Source organism: Choloepus didactylus, chromosome 5, assembly GCF_015220235.1.
Source record: "Choloepus didactylus isolate mChoDid1 chromosome 5, mChoDid1.pri, whole genome shotgun sequence".
Lineage (NCBI taxonomy): Eukaryota > Metazoa > Chordata > Mammalia > Pilosa > Megalonychidae > Choloepus > Choloepus didactylus.
In genome coordinates this window covers 67389498-67401328 of record NC_051311.1, presented here as the reverse complement: position 1 = coordinate 67401328, position 11831 = coordinate 67389498, and the positions used below count along the sequence as shown (strand labels likewise).

The following is an 11831-nucleotide window of genomic DNA, read 5'->3' as shown; positions in this document are numbered from 1 at the left end:
AAGAGGAGTTGTAAAATTTAGAATTTTGTGTAATTGTACCTGGTTATGATTGGCAATATATAATAAGAAAGAGATGAGCTCAGGTAATAATTGGCTCATTTGTAAGCAAAAGTAGAAGAAAATAGGTAAAATCCACAGAATCTAGGTCTTTCAGGATTGAGAAAGTTAACTAGTTCTGGACCCCTAAATAATAAAAAATAAGATTGCAAAAAGAAACAAAACTTCAGGAAAATCTTTAAACCGATTTATTGCTTCAGAGCAAAAATTGGATTAAGGATAAGGAGCCAGCAAATCCTTTCAAAAAAAAATAACGTGACTTAAGGCAAAAATCTGATTTGGGTACAGAAAAACCCAGAACCTCAAAATATCTCCAATTAAATTGCTAGAGAGATATGGGGTGGGGGCAATAAAGCAAAGAAACATGGTAAATCAGAAACTTATCTTGGAAAGAACTGAATTTGTGCACATGAACTGATTGGAATCAGGTAAGAAGCAACTGTAGATTTTGAGAAATAGTTCATCTTGAAGCAAAAAAGCTTGAAACTATCTGAGACACAAAATAAGATTCCAACATTTACAGTATGAAAATCAGCTGAGATACCTCCTCAGCCACAAAGAGGGCATAGTTCCCAAATGTCTATGCCAGACGTGTGCAAAAGGGATAAAGATAGACTCAGGGTCTGCAGAAAACAGGTTCTCCTTCCATATAGCAGGATTGAAGATTAATCCTGGGATATTGTCTACCCTCATGGCATGGTGGGTTAATAATTCCTGCTTAGTAGGATCACTGTGTATGGATGTGGAGTGAGTTATTATGTGGTGAGTTGTGGGTACACAGGCTCAGGCACAACAGAAACTTTCAGCAAATGACTGCATTATTACTTATACAACCAAAGGGCCAGATGCTTGGGTCAGGGTAAGTAGATGGCAGCTCTTTGCACTGGAGAGGAGAGATAAATCTGGGCTGCCTAAGGATGGGGTACTTATACAACCCCAAGGTGTGCGGGGGAAGGTGGCTCTGTCACTGCTCTGATAAGCATCTGGGCACCTTGTTCTCAGTTCAGGCCTTTTCATTAAACCTAACTCCCCCCAGGCTGTGGCAGGGAAGCAGATTGATACATCCACACACAATAGAAAAGGGGTTAGGTGAGGGCTGGAAGATGGCTGCTAGGTATGTCTATGGCTTCACCAGCAATAGAGATGCAAAGGAACAAATGAAATAGTTGATGAACATTACTGTCTCTGACAGTAGTATGTTCTCAATTTCTAAATAAATAATGGAGCTTTATATCACTGTGTCTCTCATTCTTCTTCTTTTAATGGGTAGTGATTTTTACAGTTATCCTGTGCAAATTTTATTATTATATTGGAGATGTGTAAGGGAGTTAAACTCGCATTTTTAGTCTGTAGTTCTCCAAACCAAGCACAGTAACACCTTTACCTGATACAGACCTCCTGCACATCACTCAGAGGTAAGGCTTTGAACTGGTGCATTGATATGATGGAAACTTGGGTTTTCTCCCCTGAAGATTGATTACATGTGGGGCAAGAAGCAAGAAAGGGATATTTGGAAGGCAGAAGGACAGCCTAACACCGAGATAAAATGGTAGCCAAGTAGACCATTTCCTTCTCTCAGTTCCTGTTCCCTCTGCAGTTAGGCAGGACTGTGTGAATAGTGTGAATACAGTGACTTGAGAGAAATGATCTGTGTTACCAAGAAACTGAGGAAAGTGTGATTCTCTATTTTCTCTAACCCTGACATACAGAGCAAAGAGACCGGATAAATATAATGAGTGAAATTAGTATTAGGGATCAGGTCCGTCCTTTGGGGCTGTGAATAATTATTATTTGTTTTAAAATTAGGTTGATTGCTCATTGTTGGATCGAGATGAGTCAGTTTGTGATCAGACGGCTAGGTGATGGGAATAGTAGGGTCGGGAGTATCACGATGAGGATTACAATAGGAATTCCTACTACTGTGGGAGTGATGAAGGAGGCGAATAGGTCTTCGTTCATTCTGCTTCTCAAGGGGTTAAGTGTTTTGCTGTGTTGAGTGTTTTGGGTGCTGGGGAGGCAGGGAAGTTGTGTTTGGTAAGTTTGAGTTGTATTAGGATGAATAGTGAGATAAATATTGAGAGGATGGTAATGGATCATGTTGATGTGTCTAGTTGAGGCATTTCATTGAGGGGAAATTCGGGTTCCCAGTCTTTAACTTAAAAGGTTAACGCTAGAATAGCTTCTCTAATGATTTAGAGCATGGATGAAGATCAGTCCTCGAAATGCTTGAGTGGGACAAGTTCAAGTACGATTGGCATAAAGCTGTGGTTTGATCCACAAATTTCTGAGCATTGGCCATAGTAGAGGCCGGGACGTGAAGATGTGAGGATGGCTTGATTCAGTCGTCCTGGGATGGCGTCGGTTTTGAGTCCTAGCGAGGGGACGGTTCATGAGTGAAGTACATCCTCTGATGAAATCAATATTCGAATCGACATTTCCATGGGTAAAACAACTCAGTTGTCCACTTCTAATAGTTGGAGTTCTCCGGGCTTTAGGTCGGAGGTGGGGGTCATGTATGAGTCGAAGTTAAGGTCTTCGTCGTCTGTGTATTCATAGCTTCAGTATCATTGGTGGCCTATAGTTTTGACTGTGAGTAGCGGGTTGTTGATTTCATCCATTATATACAGGATTCGTAGTGAGGGCGGGGCGATTAAGATCAGGATAACGGCTGGGAGAATTGTTCACACAGTCTCTGCTTCTTGGGCATCTATGGTGCTTGTGTGGGTAAGTTTCGTTGATAGCATTAGTGAGATGATATATAGCACTAAGGTGCTAATTAAAAACATGATCATCAGCGTGTGGTCATGAAAGTGAAGCAATTCTTCTATGATTGGTGATGTGGCGTCTTGGAATCCTAGCTGTAGGGGGTAAGCCATAGAGGTGTAAAGGGTTTTAGCCTATAATTTAACTTCGACAAAGTTATATAATCGTTTTATTAACGCCTCGTTCATGAAGAAAGACATACTGGGTACGAAGTTGGCTTGAAACCGATTTTGGGGGGTTCGATTCCTTCCTTTCTTGGGCTAGACTTTGACGAATGCAGGTTCTTCAAATGTGTGATATGGTGGCGGGCAACCGTCGAGTCATTCAGCGTTAGTGGTAGTAAGTTCTACCAATGACACTTTGCGTTTGGAGGCAAAGACTTCTCAGACTATAAAGACTATCAGCATTACTGCGGTTAGTGAAATGAAGGAGCCCATTGATGAGATCGTATTTCATATTGTGTATGCATCAGGGTAGTCAGAGTAGCGTCGTGGCATTCCTGAGTGGCCTAGAAAATGTTGACGAAAAAATGTTATGTTTACACCTACAAACATGATTGCAAAGTGAATTTTGGCTCAGGTTGTGTCAAGTGTGTAGCCTGAGAATAGTGGGAATCAGTGCACGAATCCTCCCATAATTGCAAATACGGCCCCTATGGATAGTATGTAGTGCAAGTGGGCTACTACGTAATATGTGTCATGGAGGACGATATCTAGTGATGAGTTTGCCAGTACCATACCCGTTAATCCACCTACTGTGAATAGGAAAATGAAGCCAAGGGCTCAGAGCATGGCCGGGGATCATTTGATGTTGCCTCCATGCAGTGTAGCCAATCAGCTGAATACTTTTACTCCTGTAAGGATAGCAATAATTATGGTGGCTGATGTGAAGTATGCTCATGTGTCTACATCTATTCCTACTGTAAATATGTGGTGGGCCCAAACGATGAAGCCTAGGAATCCGATTGATATCATGGCCCATACTATTCTTATATAGCCGAATGGTTCCTTTTTTCCGGAGTAGTATGTGACAATGTGGGAGATCATGCTGAAGCCTGGTAAGATAAGAATGTAGACTTCGGGGTGCCTGAAGAATCAGAATAGATGCTGGTATAAGATGGGGTGACCCCCTCTGGCAGGGTCGAAGAATGTAGTATTTAAATTGCGGTCTGTCAGGAGCATGGTGATTCCGGTGGCTAAGACTGGGAGTGAGAGGAGAAGGAGGACTGCCGTGACTAGGGCTGGTCAGACAAACAGTGGGGTTTGGTATTGGGACATGGCAGGGGGTTTTATATTAATAATGGTGGTAATAAAGTTAATGGCACCTAGAATAGATGAGATCCCTGCTAGGTGAAGAGAGAAGATGGTCAGATCGACTGCTGCGCCTGCATGGGCCAGGATGCCTGCTAGGGGTGGGTACACGGTTCAGCCTGTACCTGTGCCTGCTTCTACCATTGAGGAGGGGAGCAGAAGTAGGAATGATGGCGGTAGTAATCAGAAACTTATATTGTTTATCTGGGGGAATGCCATGTTGGGGGCTCCGATTATTAATGGGACTAATCAGTTCCCGAAGCCACCAATTATGATTGGTATGACTATGAAAAAAATTATGATGAATGCATGTGCGGTGATGATTACATTATAGATCTGGTCATCACCTAGTAGTGTTCCTGGCTGCCCCAGCTCAGCACAGATTAGCAGGCTTAAAGCAGTGCCTACTATCCTGGCTCAGGCACACTGAACAATAGGTACAAGGTTCCAATGTCTTTGTGGTTTGTTGAGAATAATCAATGGGTAATGAACATAGGTAAAATGGCTGTGTCCAGATGCTCCATCAACCAACAGAATCGAGTGGCCATGTGGAAGGACGTAGTTGCTGTCCAGATTCAGAGAACAAGAAATAAGAGAGGGATACTTGCTACAAGAGCATAACCGTGTCTTTATTCACTGAAACATGGATAATGACTAGTTATTCCGAAGCAATACAAGAATGACAGGAATGCTTTCATAGTCTTGTAATATCAGCTCCCACTTAAGACTTTTTTAAAACAAATACAAAAATTTTGGAAGTACATTTTAAAAGCATGGAGTGCCTTTGGAGATGCATTCATTGCTACATGTAATTTATTCTAGATAATCTAATTTATGTCAGCTTTTTAATTGTCCAACTTTCCAATAAGGTTATACAGGGTAAGAAAGAATTCTTTTTCAATAAAAAATTTTTCCCTTGATAATAAAAACTAAAAACATTTGTATAACATTTAGTATATCACAGATATTTTTCTAAACAATTGTACATATAATAACTCATTTAATCCTCAAAACCCAGTGAGTAGATACTAACAGTTTTCCCATTTTATGGGTGAGAAGTCCAATGTTTAAAGTCTAGATAACTTGCTCAGGGTCACAAAACTAGTTAGCGGTGGACTTGGGACATGAATCCAGTTAGTCGTGTTCCAGAATCCATGTTTTTAATCACTAATACATATAATCTTGAATAAATATTGAGGTTCAGTTAATTGGAGCAGGGTTCATGAAGTAAACTTAACTTTAGATACATGGGTTAGCACCTCTTTAAAAAACAATAACTTCAAAAAAATTTTAACAAACAAATAAACAAAGTGGTGATTATTTTCACTACAGAACAGATTATTAAAGAGAAAGATTCTCCTGGATCCTTTAAAATGTGATTTCATGTATAAAAAATCCACACCTGGCTTTGGAAAGCCAGGTACACATGTGCCCTCATGTGGAACATAGAAATGCCATTTGCCAAAGGGGATCAGTGAGCTGTGATCAGTAGGGACAAGGATGGAGGAGGGGGCAAGATGACAACATAGAAAGGTATGAAATTTAGTTAGTTCTCTAGAGCAACTAATAAACAACCAGTAACAACTAGTAAATAGTCTGAAACAACTGCTGGGGGACAACCGTGACTCTCCATACATCATACAGCAGACTGGAATGGGTGGAATGGCTAAGATTGCAGCAAAAAAGCTGTAAGTAAAAACTGAAGAACTGTGCTGGGAGCCCCCTCCCCCCATGGCAGGCTGATCTGCAAGACCTCACTGTGGGAGAAAGCAGCAGTCCTGGAACAAGCGAGTATAGCTCAACCTAGCTCCAACTGGGGTTTTAATTAACAAATGTGAACTGCTGAATACAACTACAAACATAGACAAACCCCTAACAAGCAGCCAAGTATCCTGAGGTTGCTCCCAGTGGAGAGAAAGTGGGGCTGATGGAAAAAAAAATACAGAAGCTTTTGGAGACTGTTGACCTTAGAGAGCCAGAGGGTACCTGTGTCCTGGAGAGGGAGCCCAGGAGACTGCTTGCTGTCTCTGGCTGATGGGCAAAACTGGACTGGCTCTGAAAAAGGACTAACTTTCCATTTATTTTTTCCTTCTCAATCTGAGTGGCTCCGTGGAGAAAGCCTCAGCAATTTTCAGTTTTCAGCACTCTGACCCAGACAGGTGTGGAGTTAACAGAGTTAGAGAGACAAAGGAGTAATTCAAGTGCAGAAGATAACTCCCTAGGGGGTGTATCTTCCATAAGAGGAGGGATGTGGGGCCTGGCTTAAGTTCCTACCCTCCCTTCAGAACTCAGACCCCAGGGACTTGGGGGAAAAAATCAAACCAGAAACAACCTAAGCTGAGAACTAAAGGGGCCACACCTTTTTACACCAGTGGGTAGCGACAGGCTGACAGGTGCCACCTGCTGTGCAGGGTAGGAAAAGCACAGTGGCTAGAGGCCTCACAGGAAAGTCTGTCAATCTTCTAGGACACACCTTCAATGGAAACCTGAAACTGAATATAGCTCTATTTTGAGACCTGAGCCAGTTCTGGTCTGGGAAAATCTGTTTGGGGTAATCAAGGAAACCAGATGCCTAGACAACAGAGAAACAAAAATCACACTAGGAAAAAACATATGGCCCAGTCAAAAGAAAAAAACTTACACTTTAACTGAGATACAGGAATTGAAACAACTGATGCTAAATCAATTCAAAATAAGTTTAGGGAAGATATGACAAAAGAGATGAAGGATATAAAGAAAACACTGGGCAAATATAAGGAAGAAATTGAAAGTTTGAAACAACTGGAAGAATCTATGGAAATGAAAGGCACAACACAAGGGATGAAGAACACCATGGAGACATACAAGAGCAGATTTTAAGAGGCAGAAGAAAATATTCAGCAATTGGAGAACAAGACAATTGAAATCCTATACACAAAAGAACAAATAGTGAAAAGAATGGAAAAACATGAGCAGTGTCTCAAGGAATTTAATGACAACATGAAATGCATGAATGTACATGTCGTTGGTGTTCCAGAAGGAGAAGAGAAGGGAAAAGGGTCAGAAGCAATAATGGAGGAAATAATCACTGAAAATTTCCCATCTCTTGTGAAAGACATAAGATTACAAATCCAAGAAGTGCAGCATAACCCAAACAGAATAGATCTGAATAGACCTACACCAACACATTTAATAATCAGACTATCAAACATCAAAGACAAAGAGAGAATCCTGAAAGCAGCAAGAGAAAAGCAATCCATCACATACAAAAGAAGCTTGATAAGACTATGTGCATATTTCTCTAAAGAAACCATGGAGGCAAGAAGGAAGTGGGGTGATATATTTAAGATACTGAAAAAGAGAAAACACGAACCAAGAATCCTATATCTGGCAAAACTGTTCTTCAAATATGAGGGAGAGCTTAAAATAGTCTCTGACAAACAGATGATGACAGAATTTGTGAACAAGATACCTGCTCTACAGGAAACACTGAAGGAAGCACTGTAGGGAGGTGTGGAATTTAGTTAGTCCTCTAGAGCAGCTAGTAAACAGCCAGGAACAACTAGTAAATAGTCTGGAACAACTGTTTGGGGGACATCCATGACTGAACACAAATTGTCCACTAGTCTGGAATGTGTGAGATGGCTGAAACCACAGCACAGAACTGTAAGTAAAGCCCTCAAACTCTGGAGCTGGTGACCATCCCCCACTGACATGGCAGACTGTGTTGGAACACTCCATTGTGGAAAAAAGAAGTACTCACTACTAGGAGTAAGTAAATGTAGCTCAGGGAAGCTCCAAGTGCAGTTTTAATTAACAAATTTGGACTACTGAATGCAAGCTATGAGTACAGATAAATGTGCAACAAGCAGGAAAGGGACTTTGCAGTCTCTCTCGGAAGAGAGGAGGTGGGGATGATGGAAAAATAAATAGAAATGGAGGCTTTTGGAGTTGGCCAAGCTCAGAATACTGGAAAAGGGCTGTGCCCTAAGGAAAAGGGCACATAGGGCCAGGTACAAACTACAGCTCTTGACTGGTGGAATTTGGGGGCTAAGGCCTGGTTCTGAAATGGGATTCCTTTTTTTCTCTCTCTCTCTTTTTTAAACTATTCTAAGTAGCTCATTAGAGAAATTTTTGGCCATTTTCAATAGTCAGTGCTGAGTCAGGCAAGGGTTGAGTTAAGATAGGTCTGAGAGACAAAATAATGAATCAAGTGAAGGTGATAATTCCTTAAAGGGCTTATATTCTGAAAGAAAAGGGGGGTGGGGCCCAGCTCTAGATGTGGCGCTCCTTCAGACAATTCAGACCCCAGGGGCTGGGGAAAAAAAAACACAGAAACAGCTTAAGCCTGCCTTAACCATGCCCCTGGCAGGGACAGGGTCTGCTGAGATTTAAAAGCATAGCAGTTTACACTGTTGGTGAACTGTGTGCTGAGAAGTGCCACATGCTGGGCAGGATTGGAAAAACACAGAGTCTAGAGTCCTCACAGGAAAGTCTGACAATCTCCTGGTTCTCATCCTTATAGAAACTTGAAACTGATTACACCCTCCACCTGAGGTTTAGGCCTGTCTTGCCAGGGAAATTCTGTTTTGGGGTTGATCATATCTGGGTAGACCCTCCTCAAAAAAAAAATTCATATAGGTACAGTGAGAACCAGAAGAATAAGAGCTGAAAAATTCTGATCAGTTAAACAGAAGCTATGCTAGAAGTCTAGAAGAAGTTGAACTGAATGACAAAGAACAAATAGAGAACAAAGCCAACCTACAAGAAAATCACAGGTAAAAGAGTGGAAATGGCCTCTAGAATAAACTAATCAAGGAATTCAGATGTCTAGACACCTGCAAAAAATTATGAGTCACACTAGGAAAAATGAAGAAATGGCCCAGTCAAAGGAAAAAACTAACACTTCAAACATGATATAGGAGTTGAAAAAAGTTGATTAAAGATGTTCAAACAAACATGCTAAATCAATTCAAAAATCAAATCAATGAGTTGAGGGAAGATATGGCAAAAATGATGAAAGATATAAAGAAGACATTGGACAAACATAAGAAGGAACTTAAAAGTTTGAATAGACAATGGGCAGAACGTATGGGATGAAAAGTACAGTAGAAGAGATTAAAAACACAATGGGGATTTACAACAGCAGATTCGAAGAGGCAGAAGAAAGGATTAGTGAACTAGAGGATAGAACATCTGAAAACCTACACACAAAACAACAGCTAGGGAAAAGAATGGAAAAATATAAGCAGGGTCTCAGGAAATTGAATGATAACACAAAACACATGAATATTCATGCCATGGGTGTCTCAGAAGGAGAAGGGAAGGGAAAAGGGGCAGAAATAATAATGGAGAATATAATCACTGAACATTTCCCATCTCTTATGAAAAACATAAAATTACAGATCCAAGAAGTGCAGCATATCCCAAACAGAATAGAGCCAAATGGAACTACTCCAAGACACTTCTGATCAGGTTTTCAAATGTCAAAGACAAAGAGAGAATTCTGAAAGCAGCAAAAGAAAAGTGATCTATCACATAACAAGGGAAGTTTGATAAGACTAGGTACAGATTTTTCAGCAGAAACCATGGGGGTTTGATTTATTTAATATATGATTTATTTAATATACTGAAAGAAAAAAACTGGCAACCAAGAATGCTATACCTGGCAAAACTGTCCTTCAAAAGTGAGGGAGAGTTTAGAATATTTTCAGACAAACAGACACTGAGAGAGTTTGTGAAGGAGAGATCTGCTCTACAAGAAATACTAAAGAGAGCACTACAGACACATAGGAAAAGACAGGAGAGAGAGGTTTGAAGAAGAGTATAGAAATGAAGACTATCAGTAAGGGCAAAAAGAGAGAGAAAAGAAAAAATAAAAATAAAATAAGATAGGACATATAAAAGAGGCAGCCAACTCAATGGGAAAAAATTTTTGGAAGCCATGTATCTGACAAAAGACTGATGTCTTGCATATATAAAGAAATCCTACAACTCAGTGACAAGAGTACAGACAGCCCAATTACAAAATGGGCAAAAGATATGAAAAGACAGTTCTCTGAAGAGGAAATACAAATGGCCAAGAAACACGTTATTAAAGAGATGCAAATTAAGACCACAATGATTTACCATTTCACACCAATTAGAATGGCTGCCATTAAACAAACAGGAAACTACAAATGCTGGAGAGGATGTGGAGAAATTGGAACTCTTATTCATTGTTGGTGGGACTGTATAATGGCTCAGCCACTCTGGAAGTCAGTCTGGCACTTCCTAGTAAACTAGATATAGAGTTATCCTCCAATCCAGCAATTGCACTTCTCAGTATGTACCCAGAAGATCTGAAAGCAGTGTCATGAACAGGTATCTGCATGCCAAGTTCATAGCAGCATTATTCACAATTGCCAAGAGATGGAAACAACCCAAATGTCCTTCAACAGATGAGTGGATAAATAAAATGTGGTATATACACACAGTGGAATACTACACAGCAGTGAGAAGGAACGATGTCATGAAACATATGACAACATGGATGAACCTTGAAGACATAATGCTGAGCAAAACAAGCCAGGTACAAAAAGGGAAATATTATATGCTACCACTAATGTGAACATTACTATGGTTGCTATGTTATTCCATGACTACCAAACTGTATTTCACCCTTTTGCATTTTAAAGTGTTCTTCTTGGTCTTGATTAATGATTTTTTGCATGGATTCAGTTTTATCTGGTGTTAAATAAGTTCCCTGATTTATTTTTGTTTACATATGTTAGTTTGTAGCTTTGCCCATATGTTTATATTCAGATTTTAATCACTAATTTTATTCATGTCTCTGTCACAGAAGTAAGCTGGGTTTTCATTTCCTCTAAATAGTAAGGAAGTTTAGTGTTTGCATTCTAGTAGGTTGTCTTTATAAATGTGGCTTTACACACACACACACACACACACACACAATAAAAAGATAGGACATATAAAATCCAAAATACAAAATAGTGGATGGTAGCATAATATTGTAATTCACTGAACAAAGCTGAGTGTGGATAGGGTTGGAAGAAGGCTAGGGACATGTATGACACCAGAAAGAAAGACAGAAGATAAAGATTGGGACTGTATAACTTAGGGAAACCTAGAGTGAACAATGATGGTGATTAAATGTACAAAGATAAGAACGTTTTTACATGAAGGAGAACAAATGAATATCAATATTGCAAGGTGTTAAGAATGGGGTGGCATAAGGAATAATACAATGAATGCAAATTAGAGTCTATAGTTAACAGTAACATTGTAATATTCTTCCATGAAATGTAACAAAGGCAATATTTAAAAGCCAAATATCAATAAGAGGGGGATATAAGGGAGGGGTATGGGATTCTTGGTGTTATTGTTGTTGTGTCTCCTTTTTAATTTTATTTTTATTCTTTTTTATTTTTTATTCTTCATGTTTTCCCTCTTCTTTTTTTGTGGAAGAGATGGAAATGTCCTCATATAGATTGTGGTGATGAATGCATAACTGTGTGATTATACCAGGAACCATTGATTGTTTATTTAGGATGGATTGTATGTTTAAATAAAACTGTTTAAAAAATTAACAGAAAGATACAAGTGTTGGAGAAAATGTGGAGAGTAGGATGTACCTATTCACTGTTGGTAAGGAAGTAGAATGTTGTGGTCCATCTGGAGGGCAGTGTCATGGTTCCAAGGAAGGCCAAGTTTGGGTTGCTA

The 11831-nt window shown here is 39.8% G+C and overlaps 1 pseudogene; it reads right to left on the bottom strand.

Annotated features, from left to right (window-relative positions):
• Positions 1-2267: 2267 nt before the first annotated feature.
• Positions 2268-2933, bottom strand: LOC119534160 (annotated as a pseudogene).
• Positions 2934-11831: the final 8898 nt, after the last annotated feature.